This window comes from Schistocerca gregaria, chromosome 7 (assembly GCF_023897955.1).
Source record: "Schistocerca gregaria isolate iqSchGreg1 chromosome 7, iqSchGreg1.2, whole genome shotgun sequence".
In the NCBI taxonomy this organism is placed as follows: Eukaryota; Metazoa; Arthropoda; class Insecta; order Orthoptera; family Acrididae; genus Schistocerca; species Schistocerca gregaria.
In genome coordinates, this window is record NC_064926.1 from 441618188 (window position 1) to 441645382 (window position 27195).

The window sequence follows — 27195 nt, forward strand, 5'->3', positions numbered from 1 at the left end:
GGCTGTTTATAGCAATGATACCAACGCGACGCGACTCCCGGCACAGATGGTGCGCTAATCAGCGTCTGCAGAGAACTGGGGCCTTTTCTCTCTCGCGCAGCGTTCTTATATATAAAGCCGCGGTGCGGACAGCTAAGGGAACGCCTGATGAAATCCGCTCTCCCGACTAGCCGCTGGGCTAGTAATGCACCACTTTAAGTTATCGAATAAATCATTGCTTCCTTTGCTGATGGACGATGAAGCTCTCAATTTAAATGTGCAATCAGCACACAGGTAAGTAATCATAATGAAAGTCTGACATGGCTAAGTCAAATATTTTGGGTGAGAGAATTAATTTAATTACACTATTTGCAGTAGACGAGCTCTGAACTTGCCCTTTGGAGATACGCTATCGCTATAGTTTTATAGTTATTCAGTTGAAACTTCTCACATCTTTAGGATTATAGCGGATCTCCCTTCTACATAAATTTAAACATCCTAGCTTTATTTATTCGCCTGCTTAAACTATCTTGCTTCCTTAATTTTTAAGACAAAAACGAGAAAATCGTGAATTTCAAAAAATGGCTCTGAGCACTATGGGACTTAACCTCGGAGGTCATCAGTCCCCTAGAACTTAAAACTAACTAACCTAAGGACATCACACACATCCATGCCCGAGGCAGGATTCGAACCTGCGACCGTAGCAACTGCGCGGTTCAGGACTGAAGCGCTTAGAACCGCTCAGCTCATGAATCTCAACTAAAATTTTCATTTATATTATTTATATTATTATGCACCAGGAATCTTAATATAAATTTTTAAGTTTCTAGCTCTTTTCTGTTGCGCCAATGATTTTTACATAAAGCGTCCAAATTTCGAAAGTGGTTAAAGTTATTGAACTGATATTCAACACATATTGATTTAGTATTACTCCTGCCATGCTAGAAACGTTTCAGGTTATTTACTTGATTTTTAAAGCATTGCACAACATTTATGACGTCAGAGCTAGTTACAGTGGACTGGCTGGCACACAATGGAAAGACTGATGTGAATTTTATATGGCATGAGTAGGCTGCTTCCCTACACACTGACCCCTGACAGGAGAGCCCGTAAAGTCTGGTGTCAAGAACACAGTACATGATCATTGGAACAGTGGTCCCAGGTTATGTTCACTGGCGGGTCCAGGTATAGTCTGAACAGTGATTTTTCCGGGTTTTCATCTGGCCTGAACCAGAAAGGAGACACCAACCCCTTAATGCCCCTGAAATGGAGGTCATGGTTTGATGGCTTGGGATTGGGTATATGATTGGTGCACGTATAACACTGCATGCCTTTGACAGAGGAACTGTAACAGGTAAGGTATATCGGGATGTAATTTTGCACCAGCATGTCCTCGTGATATGAGGCGAATGGAGTGGCCTTCCTGTTCTCCAGACGTAAACCCAATCGAGCACGTCTGGGATGCTCTCGGTTGACGTATCGCTGCACGTTTTCAGACCCCTAGGACACATCTGGAGCCCCGACAGGAACTGGTGCAAGAATGGGAGGCTATACCCCAATAGCTGCTCGACCACCTGTTCCAGAGTATGCCAACACGCAGTGAGGCCTGTGTATGTGTGCGTGGTGATCATATCCAATACTGATGTTGGGGTACATGCACAGGAAACAGTGACGTTTTGTAGCACATGTGATTCGGGACGGTTTTCTCAACTTATTATCAATACTGTGGACTTACAGATCTGTATCGTGTGTGTTCCCTATGTGTCTATGCTATTTGCGCCAGTTTTTTGTAGTGCCACGTAGTGTGACACAACATTCTACAGTTATCCTTAATTTATGAGAATGAACGTGGATTACAACTTCTGAAAATATACGACTGTTTGGCGATTTTTCTTTGGTATATAAACAGATTGTGGTCGGGGTCGATCATGCTGTTTTCAAGGGGGAGCGATTTTCTAGGGATAGCTGGTGCCTCCTAACAATCTTCGCCCTGGAGGTGCTGACAAGACGTAGCTCTTTGCAGCAAGTGGTATGAGCGTTTTAGGAAAGTATGAATTCTGCTCAAGAGGTTGACCGGCCAGAATGCCTGTAGGTTAAAATAATTTGGTGGGGAAGCTTTATAGCTCGCGAAATGGGGTGCCGTCCGCAGCTCTCACCAGCTTAACACCGGAAGCTTTGGTCCTGTGGGGTGGAGATGGTGCCTTGGAAGTGTTGCGTCAGTGAGGTTAGGAGCGACTGATCCTCAGAGCTTGACGATGTAGTGTCACTCATACCAAAAACTAAAGAGAGCTAGATGTGTGTTATCGTATCGCGGCTCAACTGTTTCCTGGTTCTTCTGAGAAAGGGTGCGACTTAATGGGCGAGAATTTGCAAATGGGCAGAACTCTCATGTAAGGACGTGTAGGCAACAGATGACTGAAGGTAATGTTTGACAAAAAATGAGGAGAAATTGGCGATGACTTACAGGAGGCAGTAAATTCAGTTTCTTTTTCTAGTGTAGACATGCAATGTGTCCATCTCCCTTTCAACTTTAGACTGTAATCCAGTTTTATTTGTGGATTAGCTACTGTAAAATGGTTAGGAACGATGTTGTGACTATTTTCGTGGTCGTTTTTCGCACAAGTGGTAGGATATGCTAGTCTTTCCAAAGTTGGTGGATCGCTACAAGATACTGATTGGACTTATGGAAGAACAATTGCCACCCTGTCTTGCGTCTCAAAACAAGGCTGGCGGCCCTTTTTTAGCGTGGTAGTATACGTGTAGCAGAGCTTAGAAATACTCCGGTTCCGCTAACAAATGCTTCGGAGGATGGTTACTGAGCAAATACTTCACGCGAAAGTGCATGTACTCTGGTCGCAACGCTGCGGAACGAATGAGGACAGTCGAGAAGAGTCTTTTAGCGCTCGTACGGGAACACTAGAAGAAATTGCAATCCACAATTATGAGCGCCACGAAAGAAACAAAGTTCTCAATTACACAGGAATACGAGAAAAGTTTGAAAAATATTTTGTAATTTACTTTGTAGTAATTAAAAATTTCTCCTTGATTCGTTTCTTTCGCTACTTGTGTCCCTGATGACGTATAAGCAGTGTCCTTGCTTGCAAATAGCGTAACAGACAGTATCACTCGGTAATGCTTCCAAATACACTCCTGGAAATTGAAATAAGAACACCGTGAATTCATTGTCCCAGGAAAGGGAAACTTTATTGACACATTCCTGGGGTCAGATACATCGCAGGGATGGCTAGAGGACAAATGTAAGGATGTAGAGGTTTATCTCACTAGGGGTAAGATAGATACTGCCTACAGGAAAATTGAAGAGATCTTTGGAGAAAAGAGAACCACTTGTATGAATATCAAGAGCTCAGATGGAAAACCAGTTCTAACTAAAGAAGGAAAAGCAGAAATGAGGAAGGAGTATATAGAGGGTCTATACAGGGGCAATGTTCTTGAGGACAATATTATGGAAATGGAAGAGGATGTAGATGAAGATGAAATGGGAGATACTATACTGCATGAGGAGTTTGACAGGGCACTGAAAGACCTGAGTCAAAACAAGGCCCCAGGAGTAGACAACATTCCATTAGAACTACGTACGGCCTTGGGAAAGCCAGTCCTGACAAAACTCCACCATCTGGTGAGCAAGATGGGTGAGACAGGCGAAATACCCTCAGACTTCAAGAAGAATATAATAATTCCAATCCCAAAGAAAGCAGGTGTTGACAAATGTGAAAATTACCGAACAGTCAGTTTAATAACCCACAGCTGCAAAATGCTAATACGAATTCCTTACAGACGAATGGAAAAGCTAGTAGAAGCCGACCTCGGGGAGGATCAGTTTGGATTCTGTAGAAATACTGGAACACGTGAGGCAATACTGACCTTACGACTTATCTTAGAAGAAAGATTAAGGAAAGGCAAACCTACGTTTCTAGCATTTGTAGACTTAGAGAAAGCTTTTGACAATGTTGACTGGAATACTCTCTTTCAAATTCTAAAGGTGGCAGGGGTAAAATACAGGGAGCGAAAGGCTATTTACAATTTGTATAGAATCCAGATGGCAGTCATATGACTCGAGGGGCATGGAAGGGAAGCAGTGGTTGGGAAAGGAGTGAGACAAGGTTGTAGCCTGTCCCCGATGTTTCAATCTGAATACTGAGCAAGCAGTAAAGGAAACAAAAGAAAAATTCGGAGTAGGTATTAAAATCCATGGAGAAGAAATAAAAACTTTGAGGTTCGCTGATGACATTGTAATTCTGTCAGAGACAGCAAAGGACTTGGAAGAGCAGTTGAATGGAATGGACAGTGTCTTGAAAGGAGGATATAAGATGAACATGAACAAAAGCAAAACGAGGATAATGGAATGTAGTCGAATTAAGTTGGGTGATGCTGAGAGAATTATATTAGGAAATGAGACACTTAAAGTAGTAAAGAAGTTTAGCTATTTAGGGAGTAAAATAACTGATGATGTTCGAAGTAGAGAGGATATAAAATATAGACTGGTAATGGCAAGGAAAGCGTTTCTGAAGAAGAGAAATTTGTTAACATCGAGTGTTGATTTAACTGTCAGGAAGTCATTTCTGAATATATTTGTATGGAGTGTAGCCATGTATGGAAGTGAAACGTGGACTATGAATAGTTTGGACAAAAAGAGAATAAAAGCTTTCGAAATGTGGTGCTACAGAAGAATGCTGAAGATTAGATGGGTAGATCACATAACCAATGATGAAGTATTGAACAGGATTGGGGAGAAGAGAAGTTTGTGGCACAACTTGACCAGAAGAAGGGATCGGTTGGTAGGACATGTTTTGAGGCATCAAGGGATCACCAATTTAGTATTGGAGGGCTGTGCGGAGGGTAAAAATCGTAGAGGGAGACCAAGAGATGAATATACTAAGCAGATTCAGAAGGATGTAGGTTGCAGTAGGTATTGGGAGATGAAGAAGTTTGCACAGGATAGAGTAGCAAGGAGAGCTGCTTCAAACCAGACTGAAGACCACAAGAACAACAACAACAACATGTAATAAAGATCAAATACTATTTTAATGTGTATTACTTCACGGCTGTTTTATTTTTAAAATAATTTTTTCTTGTTATATTTATTACTATGTGACCATTTACTTTTACGATATAGCACTTTGAATTTTATTTGCTCAAACAGTCTGACTTCCTCGACCTCTGCTGGTTCCCTCTATTACTCTCCTAACCCATTTTAGCTGTAGCCACTTCTCTCATTCCATGCGTCAGCCAACAGTGACGTACGCACAAATACAAATACCCATTTAAGTACGCTAGTCTTTGATAATTTTTGTCTAGGACACATCTTCCTAGAATAATAAATAATGAAGTTGTCTTTGCAAACCAAAATAGTAACAAAACTAGTCCTTGCAAAGGCAGACTTTAAGTACGTTTATTAAAATTCTGAAGCAACCACGGGCTCACAAATAAGTAATTTAAAGTTACGAATAATTCCAACACCTGTTTTTTGTTCAAAGTTGTCGGTAGGTTACCCCTGACTGTAAAGCAAGGGATCGAACTGGAAACACTCTCCTATATACACTCCCGGAAATTGAAATAAGAACACTGTGAATTCATTGTCCCAGGAAGGGGAAACTTTATTGACACATTCCTGGGGTCAGATACATCACATGATCACACTGACAGAGCCACAGGCACATAGACACAGGCAACAGAGCATGCACCATGTCGGCATTAGTACAGTGTATATCCACCTTTCGCAGCAATGCAGGCTGCTATTCTCCCATGGAGACGATCGTAGAGATGCTGGATGTAGTCCTGTGGAACGGCTTGCCATGCCATTTCCACCTGGCGCCTCAGCTGGACCAGCGTTCGTGCTGGACGTGCAGACCGCGTGAGACGACGCTTCATCCAGTCCCAAACATGCTCAATGGGGGACAGATCCGGAGATCTTGCTGGCCAGGGTAGTTGACTTACACCTTCTAGAGAACGTTGGGTGGCACGGGATACATGCGACGTGCATTGTCCTGTTGGAACAGCAAGTTCCCTTGCCGGTCTAGGAATGGTCGAACGATGGGTTCGATGACGGTTTGGATGTATCGTGCACTATTCAGTGTCCCCTCGACGATCATCAGAGGTGTACGGCCAGTGTAGGAGATCGCTCCCCACACCATGCTACCGGGTGTTGGCCCTGTGTGCCTCGGTCGTATGCAGTCCTGATTGTGGCGCTCACCTGCACGGCGCCAAACACGCATACGACCATCATTGGCACCAAGGCAGAAGCGACTCTCATCGCTGAAGACGACACGTCTCCATTGGTTCCTCCATTCACGCCTGTCGCGACACCACTGGAGGCGGGCTGCACGATGTTGGGGCGTGAGCGGAAGACGGCCTAACGGTGTGCGGGACCGTAACCCAGCTTCATGGAGACGGTTGCGAATGGTCCTCGCCGATACCCCAGGAGCAACAGTGTCCCTAATTTGCTGGGAAGTGGCGGTGCGGTCCCCTACGGCACTGCGTAGGATCCTACGGTCTTGGCGTGCATCCGTGCGTCGCTGCGGTCCGGTCCCAGGTCGACGGGCACGTGCACCTTGCGCCGACCACTGGCGACAACATCGATATACTGTGGAGACCTCACGCCCCACGTGTTGAGCAATTCGGCGGTACGTCCACCCAGCCTCCCGCATGCCCACTATACGCCCTCGCTCAAAGTCCGTCAACTGCACATACGGTTCACGTCCACGCTGTCGCGGAATGCTACCAGTGTTAAAGACTGCGATGGAGCTCCGTATGCCATGGCAAACTGGCTGACACTGACGGCGGCGGTGCACAAATGCTGCGCAGCTAGCGCCATTCTACGGCCAACACCGCGGTTCGTGGTGTGTCCGCTGTGCCGTGCGTGTGATCGTTGCTTGTACAGCCCTCTCGCAGTGTCCGGAGCAAGTATGGTGGGTCTGACACACCGGTGTCAATGTGTTCTTTTTTCCATTTCTAGGAGTGTATATTCACAATTGGACTCCCTCTGCCACAGAAGCAGGCCGCCTGGTATTTGGCTGAAAAGTGCTTAGTGTGTGTCATTATTCAAAGAAACCACTCTACAAAAGAATTAAGGAAAAAAGACAATTAACCTTTTCCACCACTAGGTAGTGAGCGCTACGTCGTATAGCACTAATTCTGTTGTGTATGTTTTATACGTTTGCCTGGATGCGCACTTTACCTATAAGCATTGTTATGCAGCATCAGGTATCTAATGGTGCGTGTAGCAAATAGCTCCTCATTTTAAAATACCTGTTGGTGTTTATGTTACGGAATGAAAGATTCATAGTGGGCTATGTGCCGAAACCGACTGTATAAACTTATACATTTTTGTGCCTTTGGGACTGACACGTGATAAAAAGATGTATCAGCAGACATGATGACATGTGCATGGCATGGCATATTTAGCACGCAGAAAAAATGATCCCTTCTAGTTACAGTCTGTCGTAGGGAGTTGGAGCTATCGAATTACACACGTGATTCCGGAAAGCTTTAATGGGTTCCCGTCTTTAACAAGGGTTGTAGAACACATACGTGGAACTACAGACCTCAATTTGCTGTGGAACTGCAGGACATAATTTCGTTAACATAATATGACTTTTTCAAAACGGAAGATCCTGCCCACGAGATTACGGAGGTACCGAAGATCTGACAACCAAAATTTTCTGTTTCTTCACGAGATCCAGAATGCTTTAGGCAATGCAGCAAAGATCAACGCCACGTTTCTTTGTTTCCGGAAAAACTCAAGTTCGGTTTCTGTCACGTATATAAAACTGGATAGGTTAAGTTTCAATTCTCTCCATTTTTCGAGGCGAAACAACTATACACGGGAAGCTAACATTATTAGAAAACGAAATACAATAGGACATGAAAATTACCAGCTTGTGGTGGAAACCTTGCCAAATGACACATAAGGTGTATGCAGTACGATTCTTGGAAATAGACTATACAATAGACCCTCTGTCGGTGGAATCAGTCACAGCTATCACGTATCTGAAAAAATCTATCCCGAACTTTAAAAGGAACGAACACAAAATTCTAAATTCGCTGGAGATAGATGCAAAATTGATGTTTATATGAAGTATAAGAAATTGATCCAGCCACAAAGGTGCTCAATTAGAAAATTTTTGGCTGCTATTCGTTGTTATTGGCCCTTAAAAAACTGAATTAACCTAAGAGACAGCGAAGATTCGAAGAAGAACTGCGCGTTTCTTCGCAGTTTTATTTTATGAACGCGAGGGTGTCATTCAAAAAGCTAAACACATCATGGGAAGCCGCTAAAGAAAGGGGGCGTTGTTCATCTTGGAGAACCCAGCTATGGCTCAAAGAACACATATTGATTACGTTATGAGAGATAGAATACTAGGGCGACAGGAGGCTGGTCAAGCACAGCAGGTCGTAGCACAGGCCCTCCGTGTGCCACAAAGTGTGATCTCAAGATTATGGCAACGATTCGAACAGACAGGAAACGTGCCCAGGCGCTACAGTACGGGACGTCCACAGCGTACAATATCACAAGAAGACCGATATGTCACCATCAGTGCCCGCAGACGGCCATGGAGTACTGCAGGTAGCCTTGCTCGGGACCTTACCGCAGCCACTGGAACAGTTGTCTCCAGACAAACAGTCTACAGACGACTGAACAGACATGGTTTATTCGCCCGGAGACCTGCAAGGTGCATTCCACTGACCCCTGGTCACAGGAGAGCCCGTAAAACCTGGCGTCAAGAACACAGTACATGATCATTGAAACACTGGTCCCAGGTTATGTTCACGGACGAGTCCAGATATAGTCTGAACAGTGATTCACGCCGGGTTTTCATCTGGCGTGAACCGGGAACAAGATACCAACGCCTTAATGTCCTTGAAAGGGACCTTTATGGAGGTCATGATTTGATGGTATGGGGTGGCATTATGATTGGTGCTCGTACACCCATGCATGTCTTTGACAGGAAACTGTAACAGGTCAGGTGTACCGGGACGTTCTTTTGCGTCAGTATGTCCACCTTTCCAGGGGTGCAGTGGGTCCCACCGTTCTCCTGATGGATGATAACGCACGGCCCCACCGAGTTGCCATCGTGGAAGACTACCCTCAAGCAAAAGATATCAGGTGAATGGAGTGGCCTGCCTGTTCTCCAGACCTAAACCCCATCAAGCACGGCTGGGATGCTCTCGGTAGACGTATTGCTGCACTTCTTCAAACCCCTACGACACTTCAGGAGCTCCGACAGGCACTGGTGCAAGAATGGGAGGCTATACCCCAGCAGTTGCTCGACCACCTGATCCAGAGTATGCAAACCCGTTGTGCGGCGAGTGTCCGTGTGCATGGTGATCATATACATACTGATGTCGGGGTACACGCGCAGGAAACAATGGCGTTTTGTAGCACATGTGTTTCGGGACGGTTTTCTCAACATATCACCAATACTGTGGACTTACAGATCAGTGTCGCGTGTGTTCCCTATGTGCCTATGCTATCAGCGCCAGTTTTATTTAGTGCCGCGTTGTGTGGCACCATATTCTGCAACTATCCTTAATTTATGAGCGTGAGTGCAGTTCAGAATTCGAGTTCCTAAATTGTCAATTACATCACATCAAATGAATTTTCCACGGCAATTAAGGACCTCTGTACGCTTACCTAACAACACGATTCCGGGCTCATGAGGATATTGTAATTTTCTGAAGCCCGGTTTAATTCATATAGAATTGGTACAGTAGGGTTCATTACTAGAAGGCTAAAGCAGCCGTTAGTTCGAATCTCCATTCTTTCACCAGCAATATACAAGCCCAAAACTGGAAAGGCACCTGCTCCAGATGACGACTACCCAAAGGTCGTGTTACTAAACGAGGCATTGCGAATAGGTAGGATCCCGACGGTATGGAAAGCAGCTTGAGCAGAAGTGATTATAAAGGGAAAGGATAAAGACCCAGCAACATCGCGAAGCCGAAGATCTGTTTGACTGTTAAACGTCTCGGCCGAAGTTCAGGAACGTCTGCAGTGTGATCAGTTGCAAGTGCACAGTTCAGTTTAAACCATTGATAATATGGATTCAGAAAATGGAAGCTTATCGACGATGCAGTTAATAGAGTTGTTCAGATTGTAGAAAATTCGACAGCGAAGAACGTAGTCGCGCTCATGATTGACATCGCAGTCGCATTCGACAATCTTTCGTGGCCTGCCGTGGTCGCCCACCTTCGGGATACCAGGGTCCACAAATGCCTGTACGAGAGGTTTGTAGATTGTTGTAGTGGACGTAGCGTGCAATGGCATGCGGGGCAGAGAAAGTTAATCAAAAAGGTTACCAATGGTTGTCCTCAAGGCTCCGTAACTGGTCCAGTGTTCTGGGAGCTTAGTCCTGAAACATTTTTACGTCTTTTTGATGTTGCTGAGCAACGCCATACAATATTTTACAATCTTTGAGCTTAAGAACGTGTTAAGTGTCTTGTAATTACATTAAAGACATAAAATCAAATAAATGAAAATGGTGTAAAAGGCCGAAACCTGGGTTGTACTTAAACAAACAGTCAAATGGCGGTGTGTTCCTTTCAAAAACCTATTTCATCTGTTGGTTGGGGCAGATGCTATTTTTTTGGTGTTGTCGCAAACGTAGTTGTGTCTGCAGACTACAGGGCGAGAGTTGGGTAATAGGCAGATGATGCGCTTGCTCAGATGCGGCACTAATGCAAGAGAACTGATTGTAGCCGTTCATGAAACCACACATATATACACAGTGAACAGCCAAAACATTATGACCACTACTCATAGTGGCGTTGGATACCATCTCGTGGCGTAGCAGACATGTGATGCCGTAGCAAAAGTATGTAAGAAGGGCAGAGACCGATGGGGGATCACCCTAGAGAAGGAATGGGCTGCAAATGGGGAAGTCCATTGAGATAAGCAACTCTGACAAAGGGCAGAATATCATTACGCAGAGTCCCTGAATGAATATCTTGAAAACGGCGAAGCTGATCGAATGATCAGTTGCTACTGGTAGGAAAACAGTGAAACTACCACTAGGCACTAAGTAGTTAGACCTCCAGTTCTCTTGCCCTAGTGCCACATCTGAGCAAGCGCACCCTTCGCCTTTTTCTCAAGTCTCGCCATAGAGTCTGCAGACACAACCACAAGGATGTCATATCCCTGTGCTACAACACCAAAAAAATTGCATCTGCCTCGTCTAACAGATGTAATACGTTTTTTAAAGGAATGTGGGGTTCGGAGGGTTGTCTGCTCTGTAAATAGGATAGATGATGATCAGTGGTATCTGCCGAAAGAGCACAGTGCTGGTGCACGCACACGTGTTTCGGAGCACACTATTGACGGTACATTGTTGTTGTACAAGTAAGTCCGCAGCAGCCGACACCTACGTGTTACCATGTTGATTCAACTATATCAAAATTTACGACTGCAGTAGGCACAGGACCATCGGCATTCGACGTGGAACATTGGAAACGTGTCTGCTCGTCAGATGAATGATGTTTCTGGTTATACCATGTCTACAGTCGTCTCCACAAACACCATCATCGAGGCGAACGGCGGCTCCAAACACGCACTGCACCAAGGGCTCATGCTGATGATAGTAGTATCACGCTTCGGAAAACCTGAGCTTGCATGTGACTGCGGTAGTAATCAGAGATTTCATTTCAGCTGCAGTCCACCTGCATCCCTTCACGCTTGATATCTTTCCCGACAGCTATGTCTTCTTTCAGCAGTATAATTGTCCGTGTCTCGAAACCAGAATCGTGCTACAGTGGTCTCAAGAGCATGATAGTGAAACCACGATGAAGTCTTCGCCACCAAATTTGCCTGATGTGAATCCGATGGTACCCTACTGGGTAGCTATTGAGTGCTATCAACACGTACATGAATCAGGAGCCAGTTATTTACGGAAATTTCATTACTTATGTGTAGACAACTGATGTCAAATGCCTCCGAAAACCTATCAGCAAATTGCAGCTCGATGGTTCGCAGAATCGGTGCTGTATTGAGTTGCGAAGATTGACCAACAAGCTACACTCCTGGAAATTGAAATAAGAACACCGTGAATTCATTGTCCCAGGAAGGGGAAACTTTATTGACACATTCCTGGGGTCAGATACATCACATGATCACACTGACAGAACCACAGGCACATAGACACAGGCAACAGAGCATGCACAATGTCGGCACTAGTACAGTGTATATCCACCTTTCGCAGCAATGCAGGCTGCTATTCTCCCATGGAGACGATCGTAGAGATGCTGGATATAGTCCTGTGGAACGGCTTGCCATGCCATTTCTACCTGGCGCCTCAGCTGGACCAGCGTTCGTGCTGGACGTGCAGATGGCGTGAGACGACGCTTCATCCAGTCCCAAACATGCTCAATGGGGGACAGATCCGGAGATCTTGCTGGCCAGGGTAGTTGACTTACACCTTCTAGAGAACGTTGGGTGGCACGGGATAGATGCGAACGTGCATTGTCCTGTTGGAACACCAAGTTCCCTTGCCGGTCTAGGAATGGTAGAACGATGGGTTCGATGACGGTTTGGATGTACCGTGCACTATTCAGTGTCCCATCGACGATCACCAGAGGTGTACGGCCAGTGTAGGAGATCGCTCCCCACACCATGATGCCGGGTGTTGGCCCTGTGTGCCTCGGTCGTATGCAGTCCTGATTGTGGCGCTCACCTGCACGGCGCCAAACACGCATACGACCATCATTGGCACCAAGGCAGAAGCGACTCTCATCGCTGAAGACGACACATCTCCAATCGTCCCTCCATTCACGCCTGTCGCGACACCACTGGAGGCGGGCTGCACGATGTTGGGGCGTGAGCGGAAGACGGCCTAACGGTGTGCGGGACCGTAGCCCAGCTTCATGGAGACGGTTGCGAATGGTCCTCGCCGATACCCCAGGAGCAACAGTGTCCCTAATTTGCTGGGAAGTGGCGGTGCGGTCCCCTACGGCACTGCATAGGATCCTACGGTCTTGGCGTGCATCCGTGCATCACTGCGGTCCGGTCCCAGGTCGACGGGCACATGCACCTTCCGCTGACCACTGGCGACAACATCGATGTACTGTGGAGACCTCACGCCCCACGTGTTGAGCAATTCGGCGGTACGTCCACCCGGCCTCCCGCATGCCCACTATACGCCCTCGCTCAAAGTCCGTCAACTGCACATACGGTTCACGTCCACGCTGTCGCGGCATGCTACCAGTGTTAAAGACTGCGATGGAGCTCCGTATGCCACGGCAAACTGGCTGACACTGACGGCGGCGGTGCACATGTGCTTCGCAGGTAGCGCCATTCGACGGCCAACACCGTGGTTCCTGGTGTGTCCGCTGTGCCGTGCGTGTGATCGTTGCTTGTACAGCCTTCTCGCAGTGTCCGGAGCAAGTATGGTGGGTCTGACACACCGGTGTCAATGTGTTCTTTTTTCCATTTGCAGGAGTGTATTAAGAAGGTAGTCATAATGTTTTGGCTCGTTAATTTACTTCTGAAGAAAGACATTCTCTTGCCAGAAATCACACGCTGAGGCTTGACGGAGTATCTGTGAAAACAAAGAAAAGAGACACGTTCGCCGGCCGGAGTGGCCGAGCGGTTCTAGGCGCTACAGTCTGGAACCGCGCGACCGCTACAATCCTGCCTCGGGAATTGATGTTTGTGATGTCCTTAGGTTAGTTAGGTTTACGTGGTTCTAAGTTCTAGGGGACTGATGACCTCAGAAGTTAAGTATGATAGTGCTCAGAGCCATTTGAGCCATTTGAGACACATTCTAGAACACGTAGAATCTGTTACTCTGAAAGTGGCCAAATTTATACACAAGATTGTTAGTGCTGCCACTGCTGACTATATATTACCGTTGTATTAGGTGCGGTCATATCACGAGGCTTTATTCAACGCCACTGTGGGCTGCGTTGCCAGCGACTGGGAGCATCGCCTTAGACGAGGCAGCTACAAAACAATATGCGACGAATTCAGCGGATGGTATTTTCTAGGTTGACCGATGCCTATCGCACTACACCTGTAGACGGATTAGCGGTAATTCGCGGATAACGTGGTACGTTACAAGGCAGCGCTATATTGGTTCGGGCATGATCAATATGATTGTGTGTACAAGATCACAGGAGCGCGTATTATTGATAAAAGACATTTACGAGTCTCGTAGTTAGCCGAATGGCAGGCCGACTGGACAGTAGGGGCACAGCAAGGCGTGTTTACAGCTGATTCCGAAGCATCAGAAACAGACTCAAACTGCGTGACACTGCCCCTCCCGGAGGTAAGGTGCACATATTGAAAGTTGGCTGTTTAGGTTTTTTTATTGGTAACGCTGCCGCCACGTAGCGCTCTGTATGAAAAAAACACTGGCTGTGCTGTGTGCAGTCAGTGGCTGGTTGGCATTGTTGTAATACTCGCCATTGTAGTGTTGGGCAGCGGCAGCTGGATGCTAACAGCGCGTAGCGTTGCGCAGTTGGAGGTGAGCCGCCAGCAGTGGTGGACGTGGGGAGAGAGATGGCGGAGTTTTGTAATTTGTAAGACTGGATGTCATGAACTATCATATATATTTTCACTATTAAGGTAAATACACTGTTTGTTCTCTATTAAAATCTTTCATTTGCTAACTATGCCTATCAGTAGTTAGTGCCTTCAGTAGTTTGAATCTTTTATTTAGCTGGCAGTAGTGGCGCTCGCTGTATTGCAGTATCTTGAGTAACGAAGATTTTTGTGAGGTAAGTGATTTATGAAACATATAGATTAATGTTAGTCAGGGCCATTCTCTTGTAGGGATTTTTGGAAGTCAGATTGCGCTGCGCTAAAGATATTGTGTGTCAGTTTAAGCACAGTCTTGTATAAATTGTTCTAAGGGGACGTTTCAATATTAACAGATCAAGAGTCTTACCACAAGCATATGCATCGAGTGGGGATGTAGTAGCACACCCCTGTGTAAATGTGGAGAGGAAGGTTCCGCTGATCATGTTGTTCTCAGATATCCCTTTTTTCATGTAGAGAGAGACTGCAGACAATTAGACTGTGATTCTGAATCAGTTGTAAACGACCAAAATTTGTGGACTTTACATGACAGCACATCGGATACCTAAGGAGCAATATAAGATCAAATGAATGCTCAAAATGACGTTAATAGGTCACAAGAAGTGTGTGTGTGTGTTGGTTGGTTTGTTTAAAAGAGAGGGAAAGGGACCATACTATATATATATATATATATATATATATATATATATATATATATATATATATATATATATATATGAGGAGGAAAAGGAAAATAAATAAAAAGAAAAGAAAGAATGCTATGGGCACCGACACGGAGACGTGTAGATAACTCGAAGACCGCCGAGGCTCGCACATACCGGTGTGGGTGACGTAAAATAGTCCAGCAACAGCAGGTTAGCGGTCGGTGTGATTATGGTTAGTCGGCAAATCTCGAGTTTTTCCGAGGCTGCCAGTAACATATCTAGTAATGTAAGATGGAAGTTATTCGCTTGGGACTTGAGTTAATTTAGGTTATTTATTTAATTTATTTATGTTACTATTTTTAATTGATTTTCGACTACATGTATAATATAAAACATTGTATGTCACCATGATTAACGAATATGTAAAACCTATTAAGAGTTGCCACGTAACAGGTTAAAAATTCGAACCAGTATACTGAATTTAATTGAAACTGAATTTAAATATTCCATCTTCAGGCCCCCTATGAATTTCAGATGTAGACAATGAGATTTCTCGATATTGGCATATGGGAAACAACAGTATCTGGATACCGTGAATTCGTTATTAGAATGCTTCCTTCAAAGACTTGACGACAACACAAGTCCTCGAAGGAAGCACTCAAATAACGAATTCACGGTATCCAGATACTGATGGCTCCAATATTCTAACATCGATACATCTGATTGTCTACACCTGAAGTTCATAGCAGGCCTGAATATGGTATATTTAAGTTCGGAAACTGATTATCAAAGTAAAATAAAATAAATTTTCAAAATGTACGGCTCTCTGGCGATTTTCCTTGGTAAAAATTCAATATTTTGACCGAAATTTGTAGTATTTGATGATTATTGTGTCTTGGCTGGCAGAACAACGAGTCTTGCCTGTTTCTTAACTTCGTTGGTGAGCAGTAATCACTATTAACGTGTTGCCTTGACACAATAAATGCAACATCATATCAGATCTGTCTGTTTGCTTCCTTGGTCTGTGGTTTCCCGGTGTTTCTCTTTCTATATCAGTCAATCACTGAACCCGTCTACACGTGATGGAGCCTGATGCCGGCCGCGGTCGGGACAGCGGAAGAACCACAGATGAGATTTAATATCGCCATTTCTTAGGGGAACAAGAAAAACGGACTGCCAATTAATTATTCTGTGATCCTATATTCAGCTTTGTAAACCTCCTCCACCAGCCACATGCTTTCTTTACACGTATCACTTCCTCAGACTTATTTCTATCGAGTGAATATGATAGTAATATTAGACAAAACTTCTTTTCTGTATGAATGGTTACTAACGCTATTTCTTTCGCGAGTGGAACAGGCGGTCGTGTAAATTATTTTAGGACGCAATATATTCTCTACCACATTCATTACGTAGGTGTTCCACATTTGTGCAGCATTAGATAACTTCCAGGACTTTTCAAAATATCATGTAGTAAATTTTGGGAAAAGCGGTAAATGTGAGACAAGCAAATCACGTTGGTATAAATTTCTTACATTTGTGTCAGAGGGTCATAACTTGAAACCCTGTTCTTCGCACGTTGTAAATCGTATTGGCATAAAGGTACAAATATGGCTGAAGTCTCTTTACAAAACAGCAATAATGCTGTACTTGCATTAGGGATATTGTCTCTAAAACGAACTATTTAGGCATGTATTTAGAAACTGATTATGCCGAGTGCAGGAAGATCATATTCTACTAATTACAGAGGAAAGGGAAACTTAAAGAGGGGTAGTGGGTGCGGAACAGTAATTTTTCTAAGGGATAAGGACAAACAAATTTGAGGTATTGACATAGGTTCCTAGAAACCAAAATTCTCTCACTAACTGTAAACAATTAATTATATTATACCTCTATATTTATCTATTTATGTCGACTGAAAGTAAAAGAAAAGGGAGGAAAAGTAACATGAAAGTAAGCGAGAGGGGCCTCGTAATAACTGCTAGGAGTAATCACAATCAGAATACAAGTGGTAAAGACAGAAAACATAGAGAAAAGTACTACATTAAAGGCAAAAATTTGGAAAAAGTTTGATTTGAGCGACAAAAAATTTTTACTGACTCTATACCATCACGACGCAGAAAGATTGTCATTGACTAAAGTGCGTATTAAACAGAAACTACATAGATGATGACAGAGAATAAAAAGTGATCAGTGGAAAACCAAGAGAACGAGTCTGAAAAATAAAAATCTTTGAGAAAATGTCGTATAATTCGAGTAGAATAAGTTACTTAATAAAAGAAGAATTTATATAAAGAATATATTACATGTGAAGGAAACTAAAATGACTTTTACAAAAATTCCAACGGCAACACGTCATCAATACAATACGTGAGTTGTCGCTGTGGAGTTTCAGAATGATTACATCACTTAGGCTAACCAGGGCGATTCCCACACTCGTCTTGTGGCCAAGAGACTACCAGCTAGCAGTAACTACGGACTGTGAGTCTAAATCTTTGAACAGACTAATTTCTACCAGATATTATAGAAAATGTCGCGTTTACCTCAGCATTCTTATGTTTATTTTATTTTTATTCTGTTTCATGAATGTAAATGCTGACAACTTAAAATTAAACTCACATATTTGATTCAGTTACCATTTAGGGTATTCCGCAAGGAGAGGCGGCATTGCAGACGTTAATGAAATTGCCGCTGGACTTGCGCCCTCCGTGCTTCGAAATCTCTCTCCGCTACATTTAGTGTCCAGAAAAGAGGGACAGAGGGACAGAGAAGAGAAATAAGGTAGCGTGAAACATGCCACGCAAACACCAGAAACACCTGTTTCCTGCACTGAATTCTTTTCCTCTTTTTCACTTTTATACATTACTTCTCGCAGTGCGCCACAGGACCTCTACAGCGTGCTCGTACAAGTGATTAAAATGGTAGGGGCGTTGGTACGGCTTGTGGAAAAACGAATTTGGCCCTGACGCCTCCTACCTGCTGAAGCTCCGCGGCGTGGAAAATGGGTAAAAAAGCAGCGTGTGGAGAGGCTTGCGGATGTGGGAATGGAGTCGTGTCATTGACTGTTAGCAGTCCTGTAACGTTCTTCTTGGAAATAACGCGTTACTTTGCCCCCCCCCCCTGCTCCATTGACACTGGTGGAAACCTTGTTAGTTGGTGGAACCACTTATATAATACTGTTTAGGCGTTGCCTTCCGTTTGCTGCAGTATATCGACTCATTCACCCTCATGTACAGGTTGGCGGCAAGCTTGAAGATAAAAACCGATAGGGGAGGCGAAAGTAAAGGTTTAAGAAAATAATGACTGGAAATGAACGTTTATTGTTTCATCGCCATTAAAAAATTGCACACTGTAATAACAACATTGGCTAATAACAAGTCTTTCGAGTGAAAATTGTTGCCTCTGCATACGCATTATAAAGACACACTCCACGAAAAAAAAAAAAAAAAAAAGTGGAGCACCCATAAAACATGGTAGAAGGTCAAGTTAATCTCGAACACCTCCGGTCCACTGTTGCAGTGTATCTAAATGAAAGAGTTGCAATTCTCTGTGACAAGTACAACGGCCGCCAGAATGCATTGGTATAGTTCGTGTTGTTACCAGTCGTAGTAGGGTATTTTTAAGGGGCTTAAACTGCGCAATATGTTGAGTAATCAATGTGAAGAACACAGCACCTGACATAGTTTGAAAGCGTCTCTTTGTGGATATTTATTTGGCGAGCTGGTCGAATCGTGAAATCTGGGGGCATCTGGAAGTGACAGTGGCCCAATTTGGGGCTGCAAAGGAACCGAGGTTCCGATCGACCGAGTTAGAGGTTCACGGTATTATGCACCAAGGACTTCGTAACCTTTTCACATCTGCAACTGCCATCCGAGAATAAGTAATGACTCACTACAACATTCTGTGCCATCTCACACCGTTGGTAGGAGACTAGCACCACCCACAACAGGATATTACCATCCCATGTGCAAGCTTTCATTGACACCATAACACAAACGGCTGCTGTGCGCTGTGCTGTGACCAAGAAGCAAGGACTGCTGATGGATGGTGTCATTTTGTGATCAGCAATGAATCGCGGTTCTGCACCATCCCAGATGAGCATTGTCGGGGTGTATAGTTGCGACCTGGAGAGAGGTCCAATTCTTCCAACGTTTTGGAGAATTTCAGTGTTGGGCTTTGCCGTCGCGACATGAGCCATTTCATATGACTTTGGTCATAGTGACTGAGCAAATTCTGATGCCCGCCTTGATAACTGAGTGGTCAGAGCGACGGAATGCTATGTTAAGAGGACCGGGTTCGACTCCCAGCTGCTTCGGAGATTTTCTCCGCTCAGGGACTGGGTTTTGTCTTCGTCATCATCATATCATCCTTATCGACGCGCAAGTCGTCGAAGTGGCGTCAGCTAAAAAGAGTATCACCAGACGACCAGTGTACCCGACGGGTCGCCCTACCCACACGACATTTCATTTCAGTAAATTCTGATGACAAAACTATATATCATGGAATTCTTGCGTCCTAGTGTTAAATCTCATGCGCCAGTATCATAGTGCCGTTCTTCACAGGACAAGACTCGTCTACATATGGCGCTTGTCTCTACGAATTATCTGCGTGGTGTTGAGGCACTGCTGTAGTCAACAAGACGACCAGATCCATACCCCATAGGACATGTGTAGGACCAGCGTGGAACGTCAACTCCATCCCAGTGCCACTTTCCGGGATGTCAAGGGTCAGTTACAGCAGTTGAGGGTCAGGTTGCCTCAGGAGAGGATGCAACGGCTTTATGGCACCCTACCCATCCGCATCCCGCACTAGTACATGCATCCCAACCTGAGGACGTACAACGTGATACTGGTAAGTGAGTTCGCACCGCCAAGTTCTTGTAAATTTGATTCGATTTTGTAATTACTGGAATCACATAACCCTTTCAGATAGTGAAGTTTCATTTTGTTTCCTCCTCCCCTCCAGGGTGCTCCAATCTTTTTCCTCAGGCAATATTTAGTACTACTGACTGAATACTTGTGTACAAAGCGAATTGTTTCCACTGCCGGCACACGATTTTGATAGAGGCCTAACTTCTTCTCCACCAGCGTCCACCTTTACATATTCTTTGAAGTGTGTGTTTCAAATGCAGGTTACTGTTATTTGTTGCACAATCGTTTCACATGGCATCCATCTCATTCTCAGGTAACATACACTCCTGGAAATTGAAATAAGAACACCGTGAATTCATTGTCCCAGGAAGGGGAAACTTTATTGACACATTCCTGGGGTCAGATACATCACATGATCACACTGACAGAACCACAGGCACATAGACACAGGCAACAGAGCATGCACAATGTCGGCACTAGTACAGTGTATATCCACCTTTCGCAGCAATGCAGGCTGCTATTCTCCCATGGAGACGATCGTAGAGATGCTAGATGTAGTCCTGTGGAACGGCTTGCCATGCCATTTCCACCTGGCGCCTCAGTTGGACCAGCGTTCGTGCTGGACGTGCAGACCGCGTGAGACGACGCTTCATCCAGTCCCAAACATGCTCAATGGGGGACAGATCCGGAGATCTTGCTGGCCAGGGTAGTTGACTTACACCTTCTAGAGCACGTTGGGTGGCACGGGATACATGCGGACGTGCATTGTCCTGTTGGAACAGCAAGTTCCCTTGTCGGTCTAGGAATGGTAGAACGATGGGTTCGATGACGGTTTGGATGTACCGTGCACTATTCAGTGTCCCCTTGACGATCACCAGAGGTGTACGGCCAGTGTAGGAGATCGCTCCCCACACCATGATGCCGGGTGTTGGCCCTGTGTGCCTCGGTCGTATGCAGTCCTGATTGTGGCGCTCACCTGCACGGCGCCAAACACGCATACGACCATCATTGGCACCAAGGCAGAAGCGACTCTCATCGCTGAAGACGACACGTCTCCATTCGTCCCTCCATTCACGCCTGTCGCGACACCACTGGAGGCGGGCTGCACGATGTTGGGGCGTGAGCGGAAGACGGCCTAACGGTGTGCGGGACCGTAGCCCAGCTTCATGGAGACGGTTGCGAATGGTCCTCGCCGATACCCCAGGAGCAACAGTGTCCCTAATTTGCTGGGAAGTGGCGGTGCGGTCCCATACGGCATTGCGTAGGATCCTACGGTCTTGGCGTGCATCTGTGCGTCGCTACGGTCCGGTCCCAGGTCGACGGGCACGTGCACCTTCCGCCGACCACTGGCAACAACATCGATGTACTGTGGAGACCTCACGCCCCACGTGTTGAGCAATTCGGCGGTACGTCCACCCAGCCTCCCGCATGCCCACTATACGCCCTCGCTCAACGTCCGTCAACTGCACATACGGTTCACGTCCACGCTGTCTCGGCATGCTACCAGTGTTAAAGACTGCGATGGAGCTTCGTATGCCACGTCAAACTGGCTGACACTGACGGCGGCGGTGCACAAATGCTGCGCAGCTAGCGCCATTCGACGGCCAACACCGCGGTTCCTGGTGTGTCCGCTGTGCCGTGCGTGTGATCATTGGTTGTACATTCCTATCGCAGTATCCGGAGCAAGTATGGTGTATCTGACACACCGGTGTAAATGTGTTCTTTTTTCCATTTCCAGGAGTGTATATGCTGGCGAACTATCAGATGCGTAATGTTATTGAAATCATTGGAGTTCTGTCTATTGGCCAAGGCGAGGGCTTGCGGCTGGGCTGATACTGGTAGCAGGGAGCCACTGCAAGGGCAGAGCACCCGCCTTGACCAGCGAGTTATCGGAAAAGAAGTTGGGTTTTACCCAGGGCACAATGAACCGAGGCTTCAATGACAGCATGTTGATGTTACAGGTGGCCCTAAAGATGGCAGATTTCAGAATGGGAATGCTTCACACTTCTGTTAGAATTGGACGTTTCTTAGTAGACCAAAATCGGTCACATCAGCGTACTCATGGCTTTGAAGTACATCTAATGCTATATTAATACTGTCGCAGAAGAAGCTGAGTGGTGGTTATGATACTAAACTGTTGACTGGAGAGTCGTGAGTTCAAACCTCACGTGGGCTGTACCATTTTAATTTCTATACTCAGTTCGAGTACATTCTAGAAGTATCCACAAATGTCAATAATCATTGTACTGGAATGTTCTGTAGCTGTATACATACTGTATGTGTTCTGGACGGAGGCAGTTCGCACCGCTCTCTTGTATGGGCAAGTGCTGAATAAACTTTCGTCAACTGAAGTTAGTGTTCGTAACTCATCTAATTACACTTTCTTCTAAGTAACAATATTACAAACAGAACAAAAATTACAGCAGTTAGGTAGTTACAGAAAATTAATATTTAAAAAAAAATTCTTAAAATATAAACAACTGTTGAATTTAAAATTCTTAAACATGGCTATAAATGTGTCACTGCACCACAGTGAAATTGGACAGGAAGAAAAATATTAGCCAATTAGTTGCAATGGATCATTACAAATGGGTCAAATGGCTCTGAGCACTATGCGACTTCTGAGGTCATCAGTCGCCTAGAACTTGGAACTAATCAAACCTAACTAACCTAAGGACATCACACACATCCATACCCGAGGCAGGATTCGAACCTGCGGCCGTAGCGGCCACTCGGTTCTAGACTGTAGCGCCTAGAACCGCATGGCCACTCCGGCCGGCGGGATCACTACAACTTAACACCTTTTAAGAAAGATAATTTTATATCTATCGAAACCTACATCAAAGGTTCCAATTAAACTTCGTTTTCAACTGGTTGGCTGATTTCAACCTCTCCAAGCTAACTGCTGAATGCTTCGGGTGATTTTAGCAAACAAGAGTTGGATGTTACCTTATGATTCTGGCGACCAGTTTTGAAAGTGACGCATTTTATAGATACTTTATGTATTAAATTATAACGCTTTTTATAACTTTTAGTTTGTAAACGTGTCAGATCGTCGTGTTCCTGATAGTTACACAGAAAATAAATGCAGTGATCCATTCCTTATATCTCTCCCTACTTAACTGTGTAACACGTCTAGTTTATTATTTGATTTCTAATTTATGTAAATGCAAGTTAATCCTTTTATTATTTGATATCACCACTAGATGGTGCATAAAATAACAAAAATATTGAGCTGGCCTATTTTATTGTTTTAAATATTGTAACAACAATTTATTTTTATCTTTCATAGCTGCGTATGCACAAAATTTATGTTTTAATTAATTATAATGTTACTTAAAAACCGTCTTGATTGCAATTTTTTTTTATTCGTATGACCGGTTTCGGTTCATTCAGAACCATCTTCAGATCTGATATTTCGGTTACAGGCGTAACCCGTCCAAATCCAGCAATTTTTAGTTGCTACGTCACATGTAGCATGTGAAAATTGCTGGATTTGGACGGGTTACTCCTGTAACTGAAATATCAGATCTGAAGATGGTTCTGAATGAACCGAAACCGGTCATATGAATAAAAAAAATTGCAATCACAACGGTTTTTAAGTAATATTATAAAATCACTGATTGCTGTTATCCCATAAGACATTATGTCTGTTTCTGCAAAATTAATTAATTATGCTTGAACTATTATATGCAGAATAATATTTTTGGCCTTACTAAGGCTGGAAGGAAAGGAGCTTTTATTTAAGCCATTATTTTTCGAATGATTGTGAATTTTCTGTATTTGAAGAGAAAGTGAGATAGGTCTTTATCTGGGAAAGCAAGGTCTTAATAGCACCAATGAGCAGTGGCACTCGTTCATTGTAAGTCTAATAGTCAGTCTGTATGGATCGATTCTGTGATAACATGTTGGTGAGGTGATGAATTATAGAATTTGGGCGGTAAGTTTCCCTGTGAATAGCATTCACTCATACTATAAAATTTCGAAGTCAAGTGGGACTCTAAGAGTTGGCTGGAACTTAAATATTTCGTGAGCGTCAGGTGATGTTTATGATTGACATTAACTCAGTTCGGTTGCAATTTTAGAATTACTATAGGACAGAGTGCGAGAACCTATTTGAGAATCAGCGTGTGTTAATATGTTGATTGCCATAAGAAGACTATGAATTTTTCTTCGTTCCAGTGATGTTTAGAGAGCATTTGTGGTTTCTGCTACCATTCTAATTACATTTTTATGGAAACTCAACTGAATTTTAGATCATTATTATTTTGTTTCATGCTAAAATGATTTATTGCACGATGTCCATTCTCCTATGTTTGACTGACTGAATAAATCTATAGATTCGTTGTGAACCCTCTGATGCTGTGTACATCAATTATTCAGTAGAATATCGTTACTACTATTCAATTTTGTTCTTAATGTTTTATTTAATTATTTAATCAATCTGGTTACGGCCATTAGGCTCTCTCTTACTTTGGGCCAGGGTTTCACAAATATAGTACATGTTTTGTATCACAGGTACCTAAGAAATAACGATTTTAATGTGACAGATAGTATTAAAACGCATGTACGTGTCTATAGTGACAATTTGCGTAAATAATACTGACTACGAAATTCCTGTGAGCTCGACTACAGTCGAGGGAGCAGCCATCTCGGCGAGCTAGGGGATATGGGACGATAACCCGTGATCCTAACACCACCGTATCACAGAAACTGCAACAATGCCAGTAGTCGCACGAATTTAAAGATGACAACCATGGTAGTGAAAAACGTCACACGAATAGGATTTTGACAAGAATGTGGCAAATAGGAAAAAGAAACGGAAGTGGCGTAGTGTCACCGCCAGACACCACGCTTGCTAGGTGGTAGCCTTTAAATCGGCCGCGGTCCGGTAGTATACGTCGGACCCGCGTGTCGCCACTATCAGTGACTGCTGACCGAGCGCCGCCACACGGCAGGTCTAGAGAGAATTCCTAGCACTCGCCCCAGTTGTACAGCCGACTTTGCTGGTTCACTGACAAAATACGCTCTCATTTGCCGAGACGATATTAGCACAGCCTTCAGCTACGTTATTTGCTACGACCTAGCAAAGCGCCATATTCAGTAACCATTGATCTTGTGAATCATGTACTGTTACGAGCGACGTTCATCATTAATGGATTAAAGTTAAGTATTCCACCAGCTATGTCCGTTTTTCTCAATTCTAATTCCCTTGTCATGTTCTAGACCTCACGCCAGCCTTCTTGAGCAGAAACGCGTGCATTTCGGCCTCCTTTAGTAACACGGTGTTGGCTCTCCTGCCAACCACAGCAAGTGGTACAAGAAATGGAATGATACGCATTAGAAACTTTGGGATTAAGTGAAACAAGAATAACTGGATTTAGAAAAAGAAGAAAAAAGGAAGGGCATATCCTCCTTTATTCTGGTAGAAAGGATGAAATCCTTAGTGAAAGAGTGGCAATAATACTAGACCGGGGAGCAAAGGAGTGGCACCCAATTACAGAGAGAATCACAGTCGCTCGCTTTGCAACCAGGCTAAGAGCAGTGACTATTATACAATGTTACACACCAACAGAAATGTCTGAAGATGAAGAGAAAGACAAGTTTGATATCAAACTCCGAGAAACACTACAAAAATGTCTAAAAAGAGATATCTTCCTGCTGATGGGAGACCTTAATGCAAAAATTGGGAATCACAACTATGTGATAGATCAGATTATCAGGCAACAAGGGCTAGGCACCGGAAATAACAATGGACAACGTCTTATAGACTTGTGCACCTTGTTTAACCTGATCAATGGAGGTTCCATTTATCCGCATAAACGGTCCCAAATAGAGTCGTGGGTTTCACCGGACAGCGGAACAATGTGCCAGGGAGACCATATTGCGATTAGCAGGATCCAGTGAGGATCACTCCTAGATCTAAGGAATAAAAGAGGAGCGAGTGTTGGTTACGACCACCACATCATACCAGCAGCAGTCCGTCTAAAAATAGCTGCAGACGAGAGACATTGCGGGCAGAAGAGGATTAAGTTTAGTTTTGGAAAGGTGAACAATATAAAAGTCTGAGAGGAGTACTCAATCCAACTGGAGTTCTTAGCAGAGGAGTAGAAGAAAACGACATTGAGGGTCAATAATACGCAATGAAAACGACCTGTGCACAGATTGCTGAAGAAGTTCTTCCAACATGGGACCATGGCAGACAAGGATGGAACTCTGACCGTACTTGGAATGTAATACAACAGAGGAGGAAGGCAATACACTGGCTAAATTGCGCACAGACAAGGGAAGTAAATGAAAAAGTCAAACAAGAACTCAGATATAAAATGGGATGGTGAAGAGGAGTTTCAGAAAATATGAGAAAACCTTCATCAATAACTTCCCAGCTAAGGCGGAGGCAGCAGCTTACAGAGGCGATAGCAAGACCCCATATAAAATCACGAGGAAACTGTCAAATAAGATATTTGAGGGTGATATGCTAGTCCATAACAAGCAAGGAAAATTAATCACAAATCGAGAATACCAAGTGCAGATGTGGAAACAACATTTTGAGAACGTTCTGAATCGTGAAATTACAGATGACAGTGTACGAGTAACTCAGCTGAATGTGGACGGGGAGGGACAAGATATATCAATTAACCCAGAATCGCCATCCGAAGAAGAAATCGCTAAAGCAGTCCAAGAAATAAGAAAAGGGGAAAACTCCGGACCTGGAGAACATCACTCCGAAGTTACTTGAAGTAAACCGCTCTATAACAGCAGAAATTTCACGACTACTCCAGACAGCCATATGGGTGAATGAAAAAGTGGCGAGTGATTAGGACACAGGCATGCTCATCAAGCTCCCCAAGAGAGGAGACCTATCGGTTTGTGATAGTTGGAGAGGCTTCACCCGTCTGGCCTCTCGCAAATAATCCTAAATAGGATAAAACCGTATGTAGCCAAGAAAATAAGAAGAGAAAAAGCAGGATTCGGGGAAGGTCGCTCTTGGATTGACCAGATAAACACCTTGGGAATAATAGCTGAACTTTCATATGCATACCAATAGCCGCTTTACAAACTGTTTGTAGGCTTTGAAAAGGCCTCGACAGTATAATTAAAAATATTGAGCACACTGCAAACTTTTGGAATTCCCAAGAAAACGTCAAGTGCA